The sequence below is a fragment of the Dermacentor albipictus genome, chromosome 9 (genome assembly GCF_038994185.2).
Source record: "Dermacentor albipictus isolate Rhodes 1998 colony chromosome 9, USDA_Dalb.pri_finalv2, whole genome shotgun sequence".
Lineage (NCBI taxonomy): Eukaryota > Metazoa > Arthropoda > Arachnida > Ixodida > Ixodidae > Dermacentor > Dermacentor albipictus.
The window spans coordinates 117,124,223-117,151,153 of NC_091829.1; the positions used below are offsets into that span (position 1 = coordinate 117,124,223).

Here is a 26,931-nt window from a genome sequence, read left to right on the forward strand (position 1 = left end):
AAGGGCCATTGTATGTTCCAAATCGGGCAGAGAATGTTGTCTTCTGAAAGGCAATACAAAACTCAGAAACGCTATATGTCACCTGATCTTTTCATGCGAAAGGCTGTAAATGAGGAGGCGTACGAGCGACACTGACTAATGTACTCGAAGTCCAAAGGTTCCGCTTATTGTTTCATGTGCAAACAATTTTCAATTTCAAGCAACCCCAGTGCTTTCACCACGCAAGGCTTTTTTGATTGGAAAAGAGCAGAAAAAAAGGTTTGCGCACATGAAAATAGCGTAGAGCACCGGAACTACGTGGCAGCATGGCTCGCCCGCTCTAGCTCAAACAGCACAATTGACAAGGAGCTGGTTAAGCATCTTGTCACTGAGGCCGTTTACTGGACAAAGGTGTTGAAGCGCGTAGTCGTTGTAGTTAAGGTTCAAGCTGAGCGGAACCTAGCGTTTAAGGGCAGTGATGAGATTTTTGGTTCACCGAGAAATGGCAATTATATGGGAGTGCTCGAGGCCATTGCCAAGTTTGATCCCTTTCTAGAGCAGCACAACAAACGCTACGCGAACACAGGAAAAGGTCACTCACCGTGTCTGTCAAAAACCATTTGTGATGAATTTATCGAGCATATGGCAAAGGCTGTCAAGGAACGTCTCGTTGACGAAGTGAAACACGGAAAATACTTCTTTTTAATTGTTTATTCGATTCCCGACCTTACTCCCGTTGAACAGCTGTTAGTTCTTTTACGATACAATGTAAATGGAAAAGTGTATGAACGCTTTCTAGGATTTGTTCCAATTGAATCTTATGCCGGCTTGTATCTTTTCGATACCATGATGTCCCTCTTAACGACCAATGGCATCTCAATTCATGATTGTAGGGGCAAAGCTTATGATAATGCGAGTAATGTGTCAGGTAAATACCAAGGACTGGAACCTCAAATGAAACACCTGAACCAATTGGCAGTCTACGTCCCGTGCGCTGGTCATTCACCGAACTTAGTTTGCGCGTGTAGCTTTGACAGTTGCTTCGAGGCAGTCAAATTTTTCACTGTAATTCAGAGGCTGTATGTGTTCTTTGCTGCCTCACCTAAGTGATGGAGGTATCTTTTGGACAGCATGGGCGGAACTGGCCAAAAGCTTGTTTTGAAAAGTCTCTCTGAGCCCAGGTGGTCAAGACACGCTGAATCACGTAAGGCCATTCTGAAAAAAATTTATGCAGTCTTGTGCTGCCTTGAAGCTGTATCAAAGAACGAGCAAGAAAACGGTGACACTAGGAACGGAGCGCATTCTCTCTTCAAGAAAATTAGAAAACTAGAGACTGCTCCCTGAGGGTGACTTTCTGGAGTGATATCATGGAGCGCTTTGAGAAAACGAGCTTAGCACTTCAGAAACCAGGCCTAGACATTTAAACTGATATAGACCAGCTGAGCTCTCTAGAAGGCTTTGTTAATTCTTTGCGACCTCTCTTTGATACCTTCGAAGAGAGAGCACGCACGCTAAGTACCAATCAATGTTATGAGGATGAGAGCAAGCGCATCATGTTGAGTAAACACCCCGACGGAAAAAAGCGATGGTGCGCTACAAGGTAGAAAAAAAAGTTTATTGTAGAGACCTAGAATGTTGTACTTGGCAGTCTAGGTTCTGCTTTGCGAACGAGAAAGGCTGCCTACACTGAACTCTGCGAAAGGTGCGGATTCTTAAAAATGCTGGCAGAAGTTGGGAGCGAGGCCTCTCTGGCGCAGCAGACTGAGAAGTTGGTGAAAATCTGCAAAATGATTTAGAGCCAGCATTTTCCGCTGAAATCGTTCAGTTTGCGAACTTTGTGCACAACTCTGTATGCCAGGACACGAATCCCCAGGAAAAAGTGAAGTTGCTGCACGAAAGAAAGCCTATTGATGTGTTTCCGAACCTTTCTATTGCTTTACGAATGCACTTAAGCATACTCGTGGCAAACTGTCGGACCGAACGATCGTTTTTCAAGTTGTCGCTGATAAAAAATCGCCTTCGTTCGAGCCTCCTTGATGACAAGGTGAACTCGCTTGCTATCATGTCCATTGAAAGTGATCTTCTCCGCGATCTATCCTTGGAACAGACTATATCCAATTTCGCCAAAGCGAAGGCCCGAAAGATGCCATTTTAAAAGAGCACTCTTTGCGCTATACATGAATAGTTCCAATAAGTTCGTTGTGTCCCTTTTCAGATCCACGTTGCCAATGAAACGCTGAGCAGTGTAATTCAAGATATGCAAATCTTCGTTATTCGGTCTTGTTTGTTCTTGTGATATTTAGCGTGCTTATAAAGAACTGTATTTTCGTTGTTCTGATAGTACCACGTTTATTTTGTGTCATCCTTGCTTGTCTTATCTTTAAAAAAATATCTTCAAAATATGTTTTTTAATTACAGCTGGTAATTTTCTTCTGTATTCTAGTGAATTTTTATGGTGTTTCTACTGCCTTAGGCATTGTAGATATCTGTTGCATATGTATAGAGTAACGTGTATGACGATTACTGCAGTCTGATGCTTGAATTTTCATAAAGAATGTTTTAAATGCAACCATGCGTCTCCTCACGGGATTAAACTTAGTAATGCAAACAAAGCCTAGCTTCAGAAGGATCGACCTCTGAGCTGTGTTGTCTTTTCTACGCTCTAGTTCGTCATGAGTGCACTAAACATTTCCTAAAAAGCCTAGCTATTGCTGAAAAAAAGGAATACAGATTAATAAAAGAGTGAACATATGTATTGGTGTTTACAACAGCACGCGCTCCAAGCAAGTTTTGTTGTTTTTCCTTATAATAATAACAATAATAATAATCCCGTTGACCGCACTTCGTTCTTCTTAATTTGGTGGAATTCAAATGAAACATGACATATTTCCAGTAGCGTAGCAAGCGAAAGGGGTGGGGGTCAGTATAAGGAAAGGGGCCTGCGTGCGCATTTGCCCAAGGCCCCCATTTTCCTTAATCCGGCCCTGAGAACAAGGGTAATTGGAGATCGCAGAGTTGAAAATTCTGTGATGTCCCATTAGGCCTTTGTGCTGCAGTGGACATAAAATAGGCTGATGATGATTATATTGAGATGTCCTTCGAGATCCGTGTGTCGCTGATAAGTGAGCTTATTAGCTTCTAAGAATGTCGAAATATGTTTGAGTGCAATGTGTTCGAAAAATTTCCACAAGATCAAAACATTGAAATATGCCAGAAAGAGGAGACTACCGTTAGGCTGTCAGTTTTTGGTATGCGGAATACGTTATCAAATTTGTGGTATTCAGAGAGCTCTTACTTTAGCAGTCACCTGTTGAGTATTATGTTCGGGAATTTTACAAGCTCATGAAGCAGGGTTCATTCCAACTTGTTTTGGCTCGGTTTCCCTATTGTTGTTGTTTTCTACTTCTCTCTTTGTTTATAATTTCTACATTTCAATTAAAATGCAGTTAAATTTCCCTATGCTTTCCTCGGCTTCATTATCGGTTCGCTTTAATTAATGAGCGTATAGCATGCATTCTCCTTGTCAAACGGCATAGATTTCAAAACGTTCAGTTATAGGCGCGTATTTCCCCTGGCAAAGAAAAATTACGCACGCGGGATGTTTACGTGAACGCTATCAATTGTACGTGGAAAGATGTTTTCTTTTCTGTAGGCGTAAAGTAAATTCGTTTTCGCACACCTGTGTTCTATTGCAAAAGAGCTATTTCTATATAAGTGATAGCGTTACTGTTTTATTTTCCCATCCCTGTCGATTTCTTGAATATCAAACTGAAAAATACAAATTTGGAACACGCTACGTCAACGTCAAAAATTATCGTTATTTATTTCAACAATGGCGCAAACTGCAATCACGAATCTCCAGTTCCACACTCCTAACAACCTCACGCATCCTGAAACACAGTCGCGCGCCAAGAGACAAGCGAATAACCGAGCCAGAGCCTACAAGGAGGCAACGCTTCCTGAATGTCGGCCGTAAACATCGGAAGCCGAGCGGGAGAGTCCTTGAACCCACGCATGTGCCTCGTCAGACGAGCCCGCGCTTGTCAGCTCCTTATCCCGCCGTCGTTATTTTTCGCGAGGCGCGTGCGGCGGAGAGCTGGCTCGCGTACGTGCGCACTTGCTGTGTCCTCAATCTGAGTACTGTTGCAGTCGCGAGGTAACGGAGCGAGCCAGCCGTGGCATCGACGGCGTTGCGAAAACGAATCGAGCGATGAAAGGTGCGTGTTTCATGTGCTGCCACGGGGTCCATGTGAATCATTTTTGTTGCAGCTGTTCGGGGAAACGGTGAGCTGAGCTCGACCCGCACGTGTCTGGAATGCCCGGCTACTTACACTTGGTCGCTGGAGCAAGTTGACTTGCTTAAACAGTGCACTTTTCTTTTCTCGTGTTTGTCATGCAATTCTTGGATTTTATGTGACAAAACCTTGATACTATTATGGGGCCTGCTGCAGTGGGGGACTCCGGATTAATTTTGACCACCCGGGGTTCTTTACCATGCACCCATGCACGTACACGAGTGTTCCTACATTTCACCCCCATCGAAACGCGGCTTCTCGTGCTTTCTTTTATAAGCGTCAAAACATGATAATAAAATTCCGAAAACTTTCTGCTTGGTACGCTGTTCTTAGCTAAGAGTTTCAAGCAACCAAGGAGACAATGCGACACCGAATGTGAGCGCCTAGGATCAGCGTTTGAGAGAGAAGGAAAGCGCTAATTTCACAAGGTCACGTGGAATTTCGCTGATCTTGTACGCGTCCGGTGCCTGGACTGTAATGCGATACCACGAATCGCCTTTCTTTGAAGCTTGGCGATTTCTTCCTACGGGCGACTGCCAGGCACGCTGCAGCCTGACGTGCGCGGTTTCCTACACACTCTGTATGAGCAACAAGGGAAGCCGAGAAGACAATAAACAGCGAAAGCTGCAGTTATCGATAGGGGTGTGCCAAGTCGAAACTAATAGCATTTTTTCACTGTCGGCCCGTAGACGTCGATACTTTAACAGAACTGCTACACTCGACCAGCTTTCCCAGACACCTAGTCTCTGAGAGAGGGTAAAAATGCATTACATTGACTCATCTACCTCAAAATATGGATTCTTTCTTCAATCGCGTAGCATCAATCAATCAATCACCCAAATACTTTAAAAATGCGCGTCATTTCGTTCACTGACGTGAACGCAATATGCGGAATAGTTTGTGGAGACTCAAACAGTGCGAGTTTAAAAGTTCAAATTAATTACTCTCACATCAATTTTATTAGACCCCCTTCCACCATTTCAGCGCGCGAAGTCTCTTAAGCTACGTGGTGGCTTTCCGTTCTGTTCTTGTTATGAGCTGAATTAGTAAAGGCAAATATCGACATTGTATGTTTCAGTTGAAATTTATTTGTAGACAGTGCCGCGCCATTTAACTGTACATTTCTTCAGAATATGGAGAAATTCGTGAGCAATAACTTTATTGAGCAGCAACAAAGTCGGCTCGTTTATCTAAGAGTTGCCTGATAAGGTTCAGGAGATTCTTGATAAGCACCCTGATAAGGAATATCATTATTTTTAACGTCTGTATGAACACGGTAGCTACACGAGATGCAGCTAGTGGAGGGCTCCGGCTAATTTTTGAACTGGAGTCCTCAAATATAATAATTTAAATGATGTGCCTGCCAGCATCTTAATCGTTAATCATTAACCCATCATTCGGTTGGAACTTCTTTCCATACATGTTACATGCTTTCTCCGACAAATACTCAACTGTTTCGTTCCTACTCATCTTGTAGTAAGCTGTTAAGAGGCCACGCGAATTTAATAAAATTAGTGTCAGTGATCAGGCCTGAAGTCAAGCATGTTCGACGTGCGTTAGAACAGCAACTTATTCGAAATTGTGCAAACCTAACTTGTACGGGGTATTGAAATTCGTTTCTCTGATTGGCTAATTTAGATTGTACGGCTGTCGGCTTTGCGATTATGAATACCAATATAAGCAATCACTGGACAATATCTATCCGTTCAAATAAGCCCTAATATACGAAAATGGCATTGAGAGGGTTCACTTAAGTACAGTGATATGCGAAATGCACTATTCACCGAGTATATTATGTGCACTATATTGCTTAATCACCTCAAGGTAAGGATATCAAGGTTAGCATAGTCCTCTGGCACACCCACACACATGCATGCACACAAGCATGCACACACACCCCGATACTTGCACAAACCTATGCATGCACACAAAAGAGACTGATGAATGGAACGCGAGGAAGATAGGCAGTTTGCCAATAGGTGGCGGAAATGGAGAAGAACGGCGGCGTGAGATCTTGTGGTGAACGGACGTGCTTTCCAAAGATCCGTGGCGGTGACGAAATCACAAGTTTTTTTGTGCATGCTTTAACCTGTATTTTGTTTTTAATTTGCTGATTGTTTTACTCTTTAAAGAGTAATTGGGTGGTTTTCTTTTTTTGTGTCTCTCTTTATTCGTCTGCGCGGGTGTGTTTCATGTACATTTCATTTTGCAGGATAGTCAGAGCATCCTTTCGCACCACATGCTTCAACACGTGCAACCGGGTGGGAACGTGCAGTCTTTATAGCCTTTAAATAATAGCTTGGAAGTGGCAAGACTAATAGCTATTAGCGCTTTTACTGTGTGTACTTTGGTGTCGGGAATATTGCTTTGGCAGCATAGTGAGAGCGCAGCCGCGCGGTGGAAAACGTGCGAAAACGTGGCATACCCTAAGTGGGTGCGGCATTGGTTACTTTTAAAACATTCGTGAGAATTACTTTGCGACATTTTAAGGATTTTGATCCTGGGCGTATCTGTTTTTGCAAGAAGACACGTACTCTACATTATTACGGTGTTATAGTATTTCCATTAGGAAATAACCGGGAATGCGTGGTGTGTGCGGAGGACCTTCAAGGCAAATCAGAAGACGGATGAGAATTGAGAGCAAATCGAGTCAATCGGCACACAATGTGATATCAATGCTAGGCTGAAGGAAATGAATATTTTCCACGAAGAGCTTGTCAAGCAGGTTGAAGGGGTAAAAGATGAACTGATTGGGTAGCGTGATGCACGGTAGGTAGTGGAACAAAGACTTTAAGCAGCCGGGGAAAAGCAGAACAGGGCCGTCATTGCGAACAAGAATGGGCGTGACAATGGAATGCAGTCCCCCCACGAGACAAGACAGGAAGTGTCAGCAAAGAACGTGGAATGCGTTCAACCTGGGGAGGAGGTAGCTGGAAACAGCCGCATCAACCTCAAAGCCACCGCACACAAAAAGTAGGAGCGCAGGGGCCAGTGCCCCTTGTCGAGACCGAATCACGCGGAAAAAGGCAAAGACAAGCAGGGAGAGGTAGTACTGAGTGGAATGGTGATTATCGCCGGCGACTCAAACCTAGCTTGGTGCTCAAAAGCAACTGTGGCAACAAAAGAGTGGCGGTAGGGACATTTCCAGGGCGGACACTAGGTTGTGTTATGGAGCGAGCAAAAGTAAAGCTGGCGGAAAATACGCACGAGTGTAACCTTGTCATAGTACCAGTTGGGTTAAATGACATCCGAAACAGGCAAGGGACATGACCAGCCCAGCGCTTCGCGAAGGGGGTGACCGACTTGCGCGAGCTATTCCCTCAGGTGCAGATCGTGGTGTGCACGGTGCCGGAGGTGCCTGTACGTGACAGTCACGTGCAAAAAAGGCGTAGTGACTGCTAATGAGGCGATATGGAAAATCAGCCGAGAGAAAGGCTTCGAGGTTCTCGAAGTAAACAGGGAAGTGAGAACGTGTGGTGGTTTTCAAAGAGACGGTCCACTTCAACTACAGGCTAGAACGAGAAGTGGGCTGGCGACATGTCAGTCGTGCTGTTGCTTTTTTAGGGGGTTCATGGGCACTCAGGAGGCCAGAGTAGGTAGTAAGGAAGAAGGTCCCTTAAAGGAACCTCAGTATAGCCCCACTGTCAATAACAGAAAAAGGAGGTAAGGAAGAAAGAGAGCTCGTCATGCAATAGGCTACATAAGCATGCAGGGCGGCAGAAGAAAAGTGGGCGCAGGTTGAGCAGCAGTTAAATAGAGAACAAATAGGGGTGAATACGGTTACAGAAAAACATCTTAGAGACTCGGAAAAGCCGCGAGTGATTGAAAATTATGTTTGAGAAGGATGAAACAGAACTAAGTGGGACAGAAAGGGAGGGGGAGTCGGAATGCTCATCCATAAGGGAGCCAAATGGAAAATGGTAAATTGAAAATGTTAAGAGCATCTTTGTTTATTAAGTACAATGAGTGGAAAACAATAACATGGCTGGGCGTTCCGTATTAGTGAACCAGAAATTATTGCAGAGAGAATAACGACCTGGTGGAGTGCATAGGTGCTTATATTAATTGTTTCGGGAATGATGCCGAACATATCTTACTGGGCGACATGAATGCCCACATAGAGGATTTAGATGGCTATACCGACAACAACGAAAAGTCAATGCTGGACCGTTTTGAGCAACATAACCTAGTTATCATAAATACCGAGACTAAGTGCGAAGGCCAGATCACGTGGGAAGTGGGAAGCTGGCAATTGACCATTGATTACTGTCTGATAACAGAAGAAGTTCATGATAAACTCGAGAAAAGGCCACTGAGGAGGAAGTGTATAGCAGCATAGAAGTCACCGTAAATGTATCATATTGAAAATGGGATATGTAATTGAGAAAGAGAGCAAGGAGTGCAAAATGGGCAGTTCCAATTTGAACACTGTACAAATAACAAATATAGTCACTAGAATCGAGGAAGAGCTTGGCAAATGGCCAAGAGTGATAATATCATCATCATCACTGTCAGCTGCAGCAGCAGCCTGGTTGCGCCCACTGCAGGCGAAAGGCCTCTCCCATACTTCTCCAAATACCTCGGTCATGTATTAATTATGGCCATGTTGTCCCTCCAAACTTCCTAATGTCATCCGCCCACCTAACTTTCTGCCGCCCCCTGCTACGCTTCCCTTTCCTTGGAATCCAGTCTGTAACCCTTAATCACCATCGGTTATCTTCCCTCCTAATTATATGTCCTGCCCATGCCCATTTCTTTTTCTTGATTTCAACTAGCGTGTCATTAACTCGCGTTTCTTCCCTCACCCAATCTACTCATTTCTTAACTCCTAATAATAATTTCTTAATATCCTAACTTAACACCCATAATTCTTCTTTCCATAGCTCGTTGCGTCGTCCTCAATTTAAGTAAAACCCTTTCCGTAAGCCTCCAGGTTTCTGCTCCATATGGAAATACTTCTAAGACACAACTGTTATACTCTTTTCTCTCGAGGGATAATGGCAACCTGCAGTTCATAATCTGAGAATGCCTGCCACCGTAGCCCTCCATATAGAAAGCAACAAAGTCACAATAAAGGAAGGCGTCAGCAGGGAGATACGATCTCTCCGATGCTATTCACAGGGTGTTTACAGGAGGTAATAAGATACCCGGATTGGTAGGAATTGGGGATAAGAGTTAATAGAGAATACCTCAGTAAATTGTGATTTACACATGATATAGCCTTGCGTAGAAACTCAGGGGACTATTTGGAATGCATGCTCACTCACCTGGAGAGGCAAAGCAAGAGTGTGGGTTTAAAAATTAATCTGCAGAAAACTAAAGCGATGTTTAACAGTGTCGTAAGAAAACAGCAGTTTACAATAGGTAGCGAGACACTGTAAGCGGTAAGGGATACATCTACTTAGGGTAGTTAGTGACCGCGGATCCAGATCATGAGACTGATATAATCCGAAGAATAAAAATGGGTCCGGGTGTGTTTGGCAGGCATTCTCAGTGGGAATATAGTGAGTTTCAAATTCTAACGATGGCAGAAATCTGGAATAAAAAACATGGTCGTTGGATAGTAGAAAAAAAAACCGAAAGGCGAGAAGCGATACGAGAAGCGATCGCCGAACGACAGAAAGCATCACGAGAGCACAGGCTGGAAAAGAAGGCGCAGTTGACGCAGGATGAAGTAACCAGTAAATGGGAAATATACGGGGAGAAAAAGTCTATGGTTCAAATACTGGTACATGCAAATATAAAAGGTGGAAGTGAACGTTCGTTGTCAGAAATACGTGAGAAAAAGAAAGCCGCACCTCGAATGTTTTGGAAACGCACAAATTATTTTGGCAGGAAGTCAGCAACAATAATATAACATATCATAGACGAGGATGGAAACGAACTGGAATGAGAAGCGGCATTAGATTACACCCAAAAAATAACCGCCGAATCTTTCCAAAATAATGACGAGGTTGTATTTGGAGACAGAAATAGCATGGAAGGGAATCAGATTGAAAAGGAGCTGGTGCTCAAAAAATTCAACTGGAAGAAATCCGAAGAGAAAATTCCTAAGCGCACAGCTACAGGACTAGACGAGGTTTCCAAAAGCCTGATTAATGAACTCTGACCAAAAAGTAAGGAAGCTCTGGTGAAAGCAGTGCAAAAAAACTTTAAAAGACGAATACCAGACAGTTGGCGACAAAGTAGAATAAATTTAATTTGTAAAGGTGAAGGGAGAGTAAGATAGAATTCACTCGAAGGGACCGTTGACCATTGCGTTCGTAATATACAGGCCAGCAATGCAGGCAATCAATTTAAAGCTACAAGCATGGGCTTAGAATAATGGCATTTTTGAAGAACTTCAGAATGGCTGCAGAATAGGTAGGCGTTCGGATGACACTTATTTGTTCCCACAGAGTGTATTGAAATACCAAGAGTAGAAAGTAGACCGTTATCTGTGGCCTTTTCAGACATTACAGGAGCCTATGACAAGGTAGACCACAACATTTTGGGAGATATTCTAGAAGGGGAAGGCTCAGGCGACGATTGTCTACAGCATTTGAGATCGATTTACCTAGAAAATAACATTTGCGTTGAATAAAAAGGGATGAGGAGCGAGAAGAAAGTTCATATCAACAAGCGACGGAGACGGGGGTGCCCTTTATCCGCACTGCTGTTTATGATATACATAGTGAGGATGGAGAGGACGCTAGAAGGAAGTTATATCGGGTTTAATTTCTCATACAAACGTGCGGGTAAAGTAGTGAAGAAACAGCTTCCTTGTTTATTTTAGGCGGATGACATTGTGTTGCTTGCTAAGAAGGAAAGTGATTTGCAACGTCTGGCTAATATTTGTGCACAGGAAGTCGAGAATTTAGGTTTGAAATGGGCGTTAGAAAATCAGGTGTTATGGTATTCAATGAAACAGTGCATAAACAGTGGCAATACATGGCCAGGAAATACCTCGAGTAAAGGTATACATATATATATATAAACATTAATAATTATATATATATTGTTACAAGCACGGGGAAAAGGGGTTTATTGAGGCGTGCGTGAGCAGGAACGGCTGGCTACGAACAACAGGAATGGCCACTGCACAGTCTTCGTTCTCCTCTTCCTCTCTCTTCTTGATCCCCGCGTCCCTTTGACGCGCTTGGACGTAACATACCTCCCCTCGCAGACAAAGCCCCCTGGGCGAGTCAACTAGCTTGTCGTGGCGTGCATGATTTCAACCGTGCGACATGCGCGACTTGTGTCCTAGCAGAACGTCTACCAGTGTTCGTGAGGCGCGCGAGAGTATAGTTAACTTCGCTGACTTTGTCGATGACAACATACGGTCCATCGTAGTTTGCCAGCAGCTTTTGACACAAACCGCGCTTCCTTGTGGGAGTCCAAAGCCAAACGAGATTACCAGGGTGATATGTAACAGGCCGATGTCGTGCGTCGTAGCGGGCTTTGGAGTTTTCTTGTGATGCCAGAGTCCGAAGACGCGCAAGTCGCCGAGCCTCTTCAGCGAGGCATAGCGCATCGGCGACCGTAGGATTGTCGTGGTCGTAAAAAGGGAGGACAGTGTCGAGCGTATACCGGGGCGGCCGAGCATATAGAAGGAAGAAGGGGCTGTAGCCGGTTGTCTCGTGCTTGGCGGTGTTGTAGGCGTAAGTAATAAACGGTAGAACTTCATCCCAATTCTTGTGATCGGACGCAACATACATGGAAAGCATATTGGTGATTGTTCGATTAATGCGCTCAGTGAGGCCGTTCGTTTGGGGATGATACGGCGTCGAGTGCCGGAGGTGCGAGTTACATAAACGCACAAGTTCTTCCACGATATCCGCCGTGAATTGACGTCCCCGGTCACTTATGATAACACCAGGCGGTCCATGCCGTAGAACAATAGCGTAAAGTAAGAAAAGCGACACTTCGGTGGCAGTTGCTGATGGTATAGCCGCCGTCTCGCAATAGCGTGTGAAATAGTCGGCGCAGACAATTATCCAGCTGTTCCCCTTAGATGACTTTGGAAAAGGGCCCAACAGATCAATTCCAACTTGCCGAAAGGGTGAGCTGGAAGGCGGCACAGGTTGAAGGAGACCAGATGGGGCAGTGGTTGGGCGTTTCCGACGTTGGCACTGTATGCAGCTGGCGACATAAAACTCAACCGAATGTCGCATCCGGGGCCAGTAAAAGCGTTCTTGAATGCGATAAAGTGTGCGCACAGTGCCTAAGTGACCGGAGGTAGGGTCATCGTGCATAGCCTGAAGGATTGCTGGCCAGAGACGCTCCGGCACCACTAGAAGGAAGCGTGCACCCGTGCTTGAGTAGTTCCTTTTGTACAGGAGCCCTTCACGTACACAGTAGCTGCTTGTTGCACTTGAATGGGCAGAAGTAAAGAGTGGCTCCAATTTAGTGTCTGTCCGTTGTTCTGCTTTGAACGCATCGATATCCGGAAAAGCGGGTGTCACAGAAGCGACGAGATGATCAAAATCGTCTGCGTCGCAGTCCGTCGTGGCAAGCGGCATACGGGAAAGGCAGTCTGCGTCAGCGTGTTTTAGGCCACTCTTGTAGGAAACAGTGAAGTTATATTCCTGCAACCTCAAAGCCCAGCGCGCAAGGCGACCACAAGGGTCGCGAAGGTTCACGAGCCAGCACAGGGAATGGTGGTCTGTGACGACTTGGAATGGGCGTCCGTACAAGTACGAGCGAAATCGCTGAACCGCAAAGATTACAGCGAGGCATTCTTGCTCTGTCACCGTGTAATTCCGTTCAGGTTTGCTTAATGAGCGGCTTGCGTAAGCAATCACGTGCTGACGGTCGTCATAGCGTTGGACCAATACGGCACCCAGACCAACGCCACTAGCATCTGTGTGGATTTCTGTCGGCGCAGTAGGATTGAAGTGGCGAAGGATAGGTCGAGAGGTTAACAGGAACTTCAGCTGACGAAATGCAGAATCGCACTCGGGTGTCCAGTCAAACCGTGCGTCTTTATGTAGCAGATTTGTCAGAGGATAAGCGACGTCAGCAAAACCAGGAATAAATCGGCGAAAGTAAGAGCAAAGGCCCAGAAAACTGCGAAGTTGCTTCACTGACTGCGGTGCACTGAATGCCTCGACAGCTGCCGTCTTGAGGGGATCAGGCCGGATACCGTCTTTGTCAACAAGGTGACCCAGCACAAGGGTTTGACGGTCACCAAAGTGACATTTCTTGGAATTCAGAACCAGGCCAGCGTTTTTGATGCAGTCGAGGACAATATCCAGGCGCGTATTGTGCTCATTGAACGTGCGCCCAAATATAACAACGTCGTCAAGATAGCACATACAGATGTTCCACTTTAACCCACGCAGAATGGTGTCCATGAACCTTTCAAAGGTTGCTGGAGCGTTGCACAACCCAAATGGCATCACATTGAATTCGAATAATCCATCCGGGGTTATGAAGGCTGTTTTCTCCTTGTCTGCCGGGTGTATAGGGATTTGCCAATATCCTGAGCGCAGGTCCACTGAAGAAAAATAAGAGGCCGAATGCAGGCAATCAATTGCATCATCAATCCGGGGCAGGGGGTAGACATCCTTCTTAGTCACGGCGTTTAATCTTCGATAATCTACGCAAAATCTCCAGTTACCGTCTTTCTTTCTGACAAGTATGACCGGAGCTGCCCAAGGACTCGAGGACTCTTGTATTATTCCATTTTTCATCATGTCACTCACTTGTTCCCCGATTATCTTCCGCTCGTTAGGCGACACGCGATAAGGCTTTTGCCTGATCGGGCGCGCAGATCCCGTATCTATAGTATGGCGTGTTCGTGACTCGGGAATCGAGAACGCTTTGTCCGGCTGCGCAAAGTCAAACACTGACAGATGCTTAGAAAGCGTATCCACCAAGGTATGGCGCTCCCTCGTGCTGAGTGACTTGTTTACCATAGACAGAAGCTTTTTGTCTGAGACGTGGCGAAGGTCAGCAGGTTCACACGGCGGATCTGTTAGTACGGCTACGGACGAGGACGAGTATTCTGTAAAGTAGGCGAGTTTCAGGCCGTCTGGAAGCAGGATGGGTTCTGCCGAGCAGTTGGCCGTCCACAAGCCAGCACGCCCCTTGCCGATGGATACCACACCATGAGGGACAAAAATGTTCTTCTTCATACAATTTAGATGCATTGGCTCTACGGAGGCATCGAAACTGTCTGGCACTTCACCGCGACACACAACCGGCACGCACACAGAGGTGGACGCAGGCACAACAGTATCTGCAGATACACAAAGTTCACCTTGACTGCAAGTCTCCTCTAAGAGCCCGGACGAAACATGGCCATCGACGCAAACTTCCCCCGTGCGACAGTCGACGGTCGCACCACACTGTCGCAAAAAGTCGATGCCCAAAATCACTTCGTGCGTCGATCGGGGAATAACTACAAATTCCGTCGCGAAAACTCCACCAGCCAAGGATACGTCAGCAGTGCACACACAAACAGGGCGCAACGACTCGCCGCTCACTCCACAAAACGTTGCAGCCTGGTCCCACCGAAATACAACTTTACGCCCCAACCGACCTTTAAAACCGAGACTCATTACGGATACAGTTGCTCCGGTATCCACTAAAGCCATTGTAGGAACACCATCCACAAGTACATGCACTTTGTTCTTAATCATAGCAACTGCAGGGGGCATTTCTGTCGATAGCACATGTCGAGCGACCTCACCCCCATCGGCCGCGCTAGCTAGTTTTCCGGTTGTGAAGGCGAGGAGGAGCGGCGCACTGGCGATGGAGATCGACGTAAACGTGGCGCACGAGAAGTCGGCGGTGGTGTCAAACTCCTGTCAGATGCCGGCGAGCGGCTCCGGAAGCTTCTCTGCCAGTAATCGTTGCCGGGAGGGACGCCAGCTGACCAAGAGGTGGTGTACGGCTGTTGAGTAGTCCTCGTAGGAGGTGTGGGCCTTGTTGAAGATCCGGATCGACCATTCCACGTTGTTGGGCGACGATTGCAAAACCTCGCTATGTGGCCCGCGACACCGCATCGGAAACACACCGGCAGATGCCTCAAATTGCGATGTTCTTCCATGCAGTCGCGCATGTTGCTGTCAACTGCATAGACAGCAGGTAGGTGACAGTCATCATGGCTAGGCATCGGCCGCTGGGAGGCGTGTGTGCGGCGTGGGCGTTGGTCGTAGTCATGACCTTGATAGCTCATGGTCCCTCTCGTTTGTGGGGTAGACCTATACTCGATGGTCGCTGAGTTCACCGTGGGTTGCCATGTCGTCGAAACGGCCGTGTTTCTCATCTCGTGTGCTGAGTACGCGCCAGTGATGCCGGGTGTGCAACGGTACATCTCTTCCTGATGGAGCAACTCTTCGCGAACAATCTGCCGTATAGTGGATGGAAGGTCAACACACGAGCTTGGGTCTACACTCGCCACCGTCGTGACATTAGCCAGGCGACCAAACTTCGGTATTATCCGTCGCATCTTCAGCGTCTCAAAGGTTCGGCAGTGGCGAATGACGTCAGACACGGAATCCAAGCTTTCCTTGCCGATCAAAAATTGTAGACGTCTTCGGCTATTCCTTTCAATAAATGTCCAACTTTGTCATCTTCAGACATTTGAGAGTTGACTATTTTACACAGTTTCAGCACTTCTTCTATATAAGTCGTACAGGTCTCGCCGGGAATCTGAGCTCGTTGCGAAAGCGTCTGTTCAGCGCGTTTCTTTTTTGCGCTAGAATCTCCAAAACACGCTCTGAGCTCCTCGACGAAAAGCTCCCACGAAGTGAGCGAGTCTTCGTGATTCTCGTACCAGACGAGCGCAGTGTCGGTAAGGGAAAATACAACATTGGACAACTGTGCGGTCGAGTTCCAACCGTTAGACCGGCTCACCCTTCGGTAGTTCGTGAGCCACTCGTCGACATCTTCTCCGGCTTTTCCTCCGAAAGTGAGTGGCACGCGGTAGTATTGCCACGGAACACCAGGTGCTGGCCTAGAAGCCGCGTCAGATCCTTCGGGAGTCTGGCAGGCGTATTCAGGCATGTCAGGTGAGGGTGGCGGAAGTCCGGCAAGTCGACGGCTTCGGCGAAGTTGTAGCAGCGTAGGCTCCGTGGTTACGAGGTGTACCCCGCACCGTCCACCAATTTGTTACAAGCACGGGGAAAAGGGGTTTATTGAGGCGTGCGAGAGCAGGAACGGCTGGCTACGAACAACAGGAATGGCCACTGCACAGTCTTCGTTCTCCTCTTCCTCTCTCTTCTTGATCCCCGCGTCCCTTTGACGCGCTTGGACGTAACAATATATATATATAAAGAGAGAGAGATCAGTATATTGGTAAGCGAAGGCAGTAGATATCTAAAAATATATAAAAACACTAACAGTAAAGGGGAAGGGAAATGCGGTTGCTTGCTTGAAATCAGGGGTGCAATTAGGACTCGATGGGAACCAAAAGTCCATGGGACGCCGTTGATCTTCGCCTCGATGTCAGTGAGGGAAACTTGAAAATGGTATGGATGACGCGAAGTCACATTGCTGTAGGCAAGGCAGGGAGGTTGATTGCAAAGGGGTTAACTGTTTATTAGGACAGTGTAGGCAGGCGATAGAATTGAAATTATTTACAAGGACATCAAACTACGAGTCAAAACTTTGAGGTGAATCTCCACGGTATCTCCGTTCGACGGCCCTGCACGTACCTAAAAACATTCCCACCAGCCTCCTCGCCCCATCATTCGTCCAATCACACTGCGGCGCGCAGTTTGCACACAACGGGGCTCCAGAGTGACACTATCCGGAGTTGGAGGCCATTGCCACAAATCCTTTGCAGCGCAACGAGTCTCCTTCTTTCACAACCTCGTAAGACACACTCGCCCGAAGAAAACACTTCCACGCCCGTTGGGGCATCTGGTGTATTTGCGGAATGTTTCGCCATGGTGCGGTTCAGCGGCGAGGAGTTGACTTCAAAGCCACGGCGCAGCTTCTGCGAACCAACCGGCGAAAGCCCCGACTCAGTCAACTCGCTTAGCGCTCTTTGTAAACCGCAGCCCCTCCTTCCCCCTTCTGCCTATAGGTTTCACTCTCCGCCGCCATCTTGTTGTCTAACCACGCGTCTCTTTTGACCGCCCCGCGTGACCCTTACACGCAGCCGTCCGCACAAGCAACGCTGAACTCCACTGACGCTTGCATTGGACGCTCACGGGAAGACTACAAATGAAGCTGTGCAGGGTTAAATGGGCTGGACTAGTTTTGAAATGAGGAAAGCTCACAGCAAAATTGATTATGGAGAACGACCGAGGAATATGGAAGGATTTAAATTGGGTGGGAGACTGTTGGGAGGTATTTGTACAGGAAAAAGATTCATTCACAGTGCAGGAAAAGAACCAGGAATCTTACCAGCAAGTATGCGGCCTGTCCGGTGAGGAATACGGCACGAACGTGAAGAGGAAAGTCAGAGAGGCTGAAATAATCTCATGGGTGGCGGCAGTGGACAAGAAACCTGCCATGAGTAACTACTTAGGAGATAAAAACGAAAGCAGGAAAGAATGAATTGATGACAACTCAAAGGGCAGCTTATTACTTTTCGAAGCAAGATCAGGATGCCTTAAAACACGCGCCTATAAAAGGGGATATAAGAAGGAAGAAGAAGCATGTGCTTGCTGCGGCAAAGCTAGGGAAACGATGGAGCATGTTTTGTTTTAATGTGAAGACATCTGCCCAGCGTTCGATGTAGGTTCAGCTAGAGCAAGGGAAAACTGAACATGTCCGCAGTGGAGATTAGTAAGAGGCGCTTGGAAGATTGGTTAAACAAAAGTACGGAAACGTGAAAAAACGGGGACTTACAAAAGCAAAGCTCACAATAGGTGGTCAGAAAACTTTGTTGTGGGAGTTCATCGTGTTTTCCCTTTCTTTCTCTTTTTTTCTTTTTTAGCGTAGGTAGGATATTAGGCACTATAATAGCAAGAGCTTCGTGGCGCATCCCACCACCCCGTTACAAATGGGATGCTCATAACATCCCTCCATCCAACCATCCATTCATCCATCCTTCCATCTGTACTCGCCAGACGAACCATAACGCTGAGTAAACTACTGCTGTGTACCGGATACCTCACAGTACAGCGGACAAGGGATCCAGATGTGGCCAATTGCCCAGCTATTGCTTTCTTTGTAGCGGTCCAGCGATTGGCGCATTTTGAAGATGCCATATGGCGAATATTCAAGAACGGAAGCAGCATTCATTGCACTTTCAAGTAACTATCCGATCCATCGCAAGTGGTTATAAGCCGCGTCATGAATACGTAGTTGTGGAATTCACGCGGTGCCACAATCACACAAGTGTGTTCCTCGTGTGTTCACTTTTTAGGCTTTGCATGCAAGAAATAAGACGCATTCATAAAGCACCAGCAATGTTCTCCTATGTGCGCGCAAGAAATGGTGCCGCGAACATCAGAGATGGTGCAATGAAATAAGTGAGTGACGCCGCCTTGTTGACGTTCATTGTCGGTCTCCTGCAGAGAGCTAAGTAGCCAGGCAACGAATTTAGTGTTCCTAATACCTGCTGCAACAACCGTCCCCTGCTGGCCTCATCGTTTGATATAAAAAATACTCCATGCAAGTGACATTATTTTGGTATTTTTGTTGGGACAAGGCAGTTCGATATTTTCACTTTTTTGCTTACAAAGAGGGAAAAAAATTAGTTTGATATTTGCACCAAAAAGGATGGTTGTTTCTGTTATCTTCGTCAAGCGGAAGCATTGCGCTTGGACGATCGTTGCGCTCAGTTCTTATATCATTTCTTATAAGGCACCGTGAGTAATATATAATCCGCTACTCATCTGCGGGCGGGCATATCTGAGAATAGGAGACCTTACTCCCTTAAATATTCAAGATGAATCGAAATTTTTGTCCTCACTATGGAATTATTTAGGGTATATGGCCCTGATGGCGATTTTTTTCAACCTGAAGATCTGTCATAAATTGACAGTGTTGAATCGATGTCACCACATTGTGTGTCGCAAGTGTAATGCTGAAAACTTCGTCAGCCAAATTATTATTCCATGGTAGGCTTTGTCGAGATCATAGAAGATTTATAGAAAGCCTTTCGCGAGTGCATCTATTTGTGGTACTTTATACGCAATGCGATCCAGTAACTGCATCAGACTCCAGAATAATGGAGCAGAAATTGGAGCAGGGGTAATGTTCAAAGTAAGCAGCGTCAGCTAAGAGGCTGGTATTTTGCGCCATTGATGATGTCTTGATTCGCTTAAGGTATTAAAAGACAAAGAACTCGTGTTCACGATGATCTGCTATTACTGCTTCGCTGTGGTCTCCCAGTTAAAATTGTGCGTATTGACCCCTCTGTGGCGGACACAGGATCAACAGCAATGAAGGACATTCCACCTCCTCAACCGGCAAGGTTGGGGGCTAGCCTCCAAAGCGCAAGTCGGACTTCTGCTCCCGACCACCTGAACGTGACTCTTCTAAGGTCATCGAGCTTCTCTGACGTAGACGACATGGAATCTGACAGTGCATATACCTTCGCCACAAACCGTTCGTTGAAGAGGAAACTTCGTAAGACTTCAAGCGTGAGTGAGCTTAACTACAATAGGCCGCCCTCACAGCAAGCGTACACAATCGCCTAAATGCCAGTCGCTGCTACAGGCAACCTTAATTCCCTCAGCATGCAAACTCTCACTGCCTATCCCGAGAGCCCGGCTCCAGGGCAAATTAGAGAGGTCCGTAATAATCGCAGAAGGAACATGCTGCCGATGTGTCTACGCGAACCATTCTGGATACATTGAAAAGGGTAACTCAGTTAGGAAATATACTTGTCCGATTATTCAGCGTGCATGCAGGCAGCCCTACTGCCACTGTAATCGACGATGTGAATAGAGATATTGATAATGGCGATCTACCAATGTTAGTCTCCTCAACTGTCCATATCACAGACCCACACCAATTTGGACGGCCGAGATGCATAAAGCTAATTTTTGAGGGAGACAACTTAGCAACACGTGTGAAAGTGGGATACGTGAGACATCCTGCCCGTCCATACATCCATAGGCTATTATAGTACCGTAAATGTGAGAGAAAAGGACACTTGAGTGCTGCCTGTGTGAGCAAGACATGTCCCCGCTGTGGCAGTGATCTTGATGAGTCTTCGTGGGATGTGGCGGACTTGCAGTTCTATAACTGCGACGGGTGGCACGAAGTAACGTCGAAGGATTGAAATTTCCGTAAAGGACTGAAATGTCCGTGCTGAGGAAAATGATGCGAGATAACTCTACACAGACAAGCGGCTACCGACGTACACCGCCACCAGAGGAGTTCACATAATCGCACGAGGAGATTAGCATCGACAACAGGACAACCTATACTCCCTCAAAAGTAGCCATGTGCTCCTGTTAATTCTCATTTGTCGGGGCCACGTCTAGCCATGTCTACTCTTCTGAACACCAAATACCCTACGTATGGCCTTCCCTGCCATTTCGGGGTACAGAATTGCATCCGAAACGCCAGAATGGACGTAAATTTCCGTCATCAGCTGGGCAATTGCACAGTTGGTTCGTTGCTTGCGAATGCTGCTTATAGACTTAAGGCGCCATTTGCCGACACTGTGGTGCAGATTCTAGACACACTAGAACTGGTGCTTGCTGCTATATAAGAACTAGGAAAAACTACGGAATCATCGCTTCAATGTTACCACTGCCGGAAGGGATCAGCTGTTCCGCAAATTTAAGTGGGATGCACGAAGTCTGTCATGTCGCCTCGGAGATATTAAACAGACATTGCTCAAGTAACGATTTTGAGTTATTGTGATTTTCGAGGCGAACATGACATCCACATTTAGACTTCTTGGGTAGGATGCCAACAATACGCGCCTGAGAAAAGTGGATATCCTAGCAAAGCTTTAGTATGCATACGATGTGTACTGACGCATTCGCTAAACCATGTTCCCGTGCAGAACAGCAATGAGCACGTTTCTATAACACTGAAGCTAGAGCACCACACAATCTCAGTCATCCGCGGCTATATGAGGCTGGACAAAAATAAATTTCTTCTTGACTCCAGGCAAGAACCCCATGTCATCCCAACTGACTTCAACGGGTACCACCATCTTTGGGGTAGCAGGGTCATAAACATTCGAGGAAGACAACTTCTTGACTTCAAAAGTAAAAATGGCATGGACATGCTGAAAGATGGCTCACCAACATATTTTCGTGGGACAACGTACAGGAGCTGTCTCGATTTAGCAGTAACTTCACGATGCTTTTTGTCTTCTGCTGCCTGTTACGTATATGCTGAAACGTATGGCGATGATCCCCTACCTACTCACGTACAATTCAGATGGTTTACCAGACTTCTGAATTCTCAGGTGCAACGCCAGAGTGGGATGCTTTTCAAAACAAACTGAAAGAGGCCTGTGACTGTTATTTATTGGAAAGAGGTAGAAGAACACATTAGAGCAGCAGTGCACGCAACCACACACGCCGTCATAACATCAAATTCCAGAACATCCGTTCAGGTTGCATATGAAGAGCTGCGAACAGTCCGACATCGCTCAGGGAGGACATACAGGCGAACTAAATTGGCATCATAATGAAGGACATCACGCCGTGTGCCAAAGAAAATTTAAAGATACTTATTCAAGCTCGAGTGACAACGTTGTAGATCTTTTTAGACGAGCATGGACCCAAGAAAGCCATTTTCCACGATATGTCTTGTTGCATGAGCCCTGCCATCTTCTCCACAACAACTACGTCCCTTCCGAGCTTTGGCAATCGTCCAGATGCGCAGTGAGAAAGAGGTGGCAGAACATTCCTGATTGCACCTCTCCGGCTCTACAACAGCGGTAGCTTCACCCCTCAAGTACGCTCTTCTAACAATTGACGATCCTATCCAACTTCCATTCACGCTCCAATAGCTACGGGCCTACGCGCAGCGATTTCTTCTTCAAGACACTCAAGCGCGCCTGGGCCAGACGGCAAACCTTACCCTACCTGGCACCATCTAGGCCCTCGATCAAGTGAAGAACTTCCGGCTTTATACAATCTCTCTTGGTCCTGGGAACAGTGCCCGCAAAGGGAAAGTCAAGCAAGATCATGGCAATATTGAAATCAGAAAAGACACCCCAAGCTATGCTTTTCTAAGAACATGTGGTGCTTGGCAGTTGTAGAGAAAAACCATGGAACACATGGTTTAGACGCTACCGGAGTGGTTCTCGGGGATGCGTAATCTACCTCCAGACACAATTACAGGTTTCCGAAAGGGTGGGTCGTCAATCGACAGCGTTATTGGCCTAGTAACAACTGTCGAGCATAAAAAAATGTTGCCATACACTGACGGCTGCTGTTTTTTCTTGACATGAAATGTGATTTTCACCATGTTCTATATGATGCAGTTTTAAATGTCATTGAAAAATATGGCATTCCTGGTCGTCTGCATCAGTGGATAGCTGGCTATTGTAAAGAAAGAATGATATTTATGACAACATTACAGAGCATTACAAGGAACCATCGTGCCTATCGCGGAGCCAGTTGTAGTGAGCAGAACTTTATTTAATGTTGTCCTGGTTTGGGGGCGGGGGGGTACTCGTCAGAGAACTCGTAGGAACAATCTGGGTCCCGATGCACGCAGAAGACATCAGCAATAAACAAAGAGCATAATGCGCTTGAAAGTACAAACAAAGCTATAGCGTTCAGTGTCAGTAATGCCGACATGCCTAGACAGTCGTGGACTCCAGCGCTCACTGACAAGGAATGTAGCCATGGTATTTACACGGAAATCAATGGTCTGCTACCCCGTTATGATTGATGCGAAAATTGCACCTTTGGAAACCAGCTATAAGTCTCTATCAGTCAGCATCGACCGTGACTTGTCTTGGTCGATGCATATCTCTGCATTAAGAAAAAACTGAACAGCTTTGCTCAAGTCATTCGACATATGTCGGGACAATCGCGGGGGCCATCCAGATCACACCTTCTGCAGCTCTACCAGGCATGTTTTGTTAGATACCTCTGCTACAGTGCTCCTGTGCTATCTCGGATGAGTACATCTGCGCACGCAGACTCGAAAGTGCTCAGGCTCGTGCACTAAGAATTTGCCTACGACTACGACGATGTGGTTCTACTTGGGGCACGATCGCAGATGCACGCGCGTACTGAGGTCTAGTTTATCGGGAACATGTACCATTACGAGTACATGTAAGGCAACTGACTAGGCGCAGGAATCATCCCCTGACAAACGCCACAAGCATACGGCCTGACTCCGCCTATACAGAAGCCGTGTTGTCGCCATAATATCTACTGCCGTCGGTGTCAAAGCTGACAGCGAGACTCTCGATCCCCGGAATAGCGACGAAGTCGAAATTGCCACTTGCTGGGCTCAAGCATTTCGGTGTGTCCTACATTGCTTATATGTACGGATACACCGAAAATATTTTGCAGATGGTTCTGTAACAAAGATCTCTCCCACGGAAGCTTACAACATACCTGGAGTGGAGATAATGCAAACCGTACTTGGAATGGAGATAACGAAACGGGTCAAGATAGGACACCTAACATTGCCAACAGCAGCCGAGTTGAGCGGCGTTCTAGAAGCAGTCCGCTGCCTACTGCAACAAAGCCTCGTAAAATGGATAGTTTTCTGTGAATCAAAACCGGCGCTGCAACTCATACGCAATCATATGAACCATCATTATCATAATCATAATCATACTTTGTGTCCACTTTTATGGCCTCTCCATGCGATCTGCAATTACCCCTGACCTGCGCCAACCGATTCCAACTAGCACTCGCAAGTTTCCTCATTTCGTCGCACCACCTACTCTTCTGTCGTCCTCTACTGCGCTTCTCTTATCTCGGTATTCATTCTGTCACCCTAATGGCCCGACGGTCATCTAATCTGCGCATTACATGACCTGCCCAGCACCATTTCTTTCCCTTAATGTCTATTAGGCTATCGTCTATACCCGTTTGCCCTCTGATCCAAACCACTGTCTTTCTGTGTCTTAAAGTTATGCCTAGCATTCCTCGTTCCATTCCCTTTCCGTGGTCCTTAGCTTGTTTTCAAGCTTCTTTGTCAGTCTCCATGTCTCTGTCCCATATATCAGCACCGGTAAAATGCACTGATTGTACACCTTCCTTTTCAATGATAACGGTAAGCGCCCAGTCAGGAGCTCACGATGTGTGCCGTATGCGATCCAGCCCATGTTTATTCTTTGAATTTCCTTCTCATGGTCAAGGTTCCCTGTGATTAGTTCACCAAAGTAAAGCTACCCCTTCACAGACTCCAGATGCTGACTTACGATCTTGAGCTCTTGTTTCCTTGCCCGGTTATTTATCACTATCTTCGACTTCTGCATATTAATCACAGAACCGCATATAGTCCTATGGGTTACTACATCATGGCCCTGCTTACTGAGACGTCTCAATCCGGGCATGCCACCTTGCTGAAGTGCATTCCTAGCCAGTGTGGAATAGCTGGAAATGAACAGGCTGACGCGGAGGCAAAAAAGAGACACGCTGAGGGGAAGATTATAAAACCTAAATTTTCCAGGTATAACATCAACGCCTCGCTCTATAACTGCATCCAAACTTCTGTCGCACGAGAATAGGACAACTCCGAACATCAACAAAAACACCACCATAGATTTGACGATCGTTTGCGATTCCGGCTTCCACTTCATCAATTACGGCTCCGTGGGGCTACTCTCACCGTTACCTTCAGAAGATTGGGCGAGAACGGGACCCTGACTCTAACGTCAATCACACTCCGGAGACAATACCTCACATGCTTTACGTACGCCATAAATATGAGGCCGAGCGAAGGGAACGTATATCTAGTGTTGACTGCTCGGACTCCCGTCCTTTCTCGGAAGAAAACATATTAATCGAGAAGATTTGAATATCCCAAGGGCCATAAAATCACCATTCAACTTTCTATGTCACACTGGCTTAGACGCATATCATATTGAGCGCTAACAAAGATGATGACAGGGGAGGAGAACACAAAACGACGATGCGGGTGGTCTCTTTCAACTGATTTAAATACGGTAACACACGAAACTATATAGGCCAATATAACATACGCAGAACACAGAAATAAGACCACTCATCAGTCTAGAGGGGCAACCACTTATCAAAAAGATATATCTCCGATTGAAACAGAGTAATCGAAGTATCACTAACCCAGTCTTGGCCTTTCTTTTGATATGGTATGCCTCTATCAGTTCGCGTGCAGTCTGCTCCTTGTTTATCCCCAGAGTCTTTATTTCCCTGAAACGTGCTTTACAAGGGCAGCCATTGCAAAGCGTATTCAAATGCGCCAATTCGGATTTACTTAACTTTTGTTCATGTTCCCTGGCTTGATCATTCAGGCACCGTCCCGTCTGCCCTATGCAAGACTTGCAGCCAGGCATGGGGATACTATACACAACTCTTACATTGCGTTTGGCATACATCTTGGCATGCTTCTTGCCACAGCCTTGCCTTCTTTTAGCATCTCCGTATTGCGAGGGCAGAGCCGTGCGAGCTTAAAATGAGCAAAAAACCGAAGGGGGACACCGAACCTGCCTGCCACCTTACTTAAGTTGTGAGCGACCCTGTGGACATACGGTACCACTTTAGGTCTTACGGCCATAGCAGTCGTCCTCGCGCTTGGTTTCCTCCTCGATCCTTTTACCTTCTGCAGAAGGGTTTCCACCACTGGCGTTACTATCGAGTAAGGGAACCCTGCCGTTTTAAGAGGGGAAATCTGATTATCAAATCCAAGCTGCACCCAGTGTAAGCACGATTTCGGGAGAGCCAATTCTAAATATAGCATCGTTACTCCTCCTTTTACTATCTTTGACTGGGAGGAGTCATATGGCATCAAAACCTTCTGTTCCCGAGGGAAATACTGCCAGCAGGCTTGGCTAAAATATCTAAAAGGCTGTCACAACCAGTTAAACTGCCTTGACCGTTGTAAACAATAAAGAAGTCATCCATATATCTAAAAAGGCTCAAAGTGTTTAAAAACGCGCCCCCAAATGCCTCATCAAGCGCTGTGTCTAAGGTCTCTTAAATAATCCTGCACAAATTGGCGCGAAAACCAACTAGGCCAAAGTGAAGTTCACCTGTGGCTTAGAGGGTCGTCTCTAGGACCTGTGAGAGGTGAAGACAGAATGAAAGGTGTTTGCGCGATTAGGTTTTTTGCGCACAAGATTGCTTCTGCGCGTAGTCCGTCTAAAGCGCCTATCAGCGTTTTGGACAACAAGTATATAGTAGCTCACTGAACTGTATCATAATCACCTGCCACCTGCCTTTACCTGTATTTCCCACTTACCCTTACCCCATCAGAAGTAGAAGGCTAACGACACGCTCTCCAGGCCGAACTTCTCTCTTCCTTTCTCTTCGTTATAATCCACTCCTCCTCCTTCCTCCTCAAGGCTTGCGAGACCATGCAGAAAGTTATTGTCCAACTATGTAAGTGTATTTCCAACACAGCTTGCGTTTCTTTATTCGTGGCTTGTCTTCAAACATGACAAATATTTCTTCATTTAAAACTGTAGAGCCAGCAGCACTCGTTAAGTGGAAGTAAGTACGCAATATCTAATCTAGTTCACAGTGCCGATTCGCAATCCCCCCAAGCATAGCACAGAACGCAAATATCTAAAAAAACGAAGCTAATCTCTTACCGTGGCCTCATGTACGCCCGAAAAGGGAATAATGGC

At 46.4% G+C, this 26,931-nt stretch overlaps 1 protein-coding gene across 2 annotated transcripts in view; it reads left to right on the plus strand.

Moving 5' to 3' along the window:
- The window catches only part of LOC135915858 (cytochrome P450 3A4-like), an 81,390-nt gene that overhangs the window by 30,161 nt on the left and 24,298 nt on the right, over positions 1 to 26,931 (plus strand). Inside the window, exon 1 of one of the 2 annotated variants that reach the window (XM_065449047.2) lies at positions 4,059 to 4,196. The exons of the other annotated variant lie outside the window; for it this stretch is intronic. The gene's annotated coding sequence lies outside the window, so the exon portion shown is untranslated. Of the gene's footprint in view, positions 1 to 4,058; positions 4,197 to 26,931 lie in introns of those variants that run through there. 2 annotated transcript variants of the gene reach the window in all.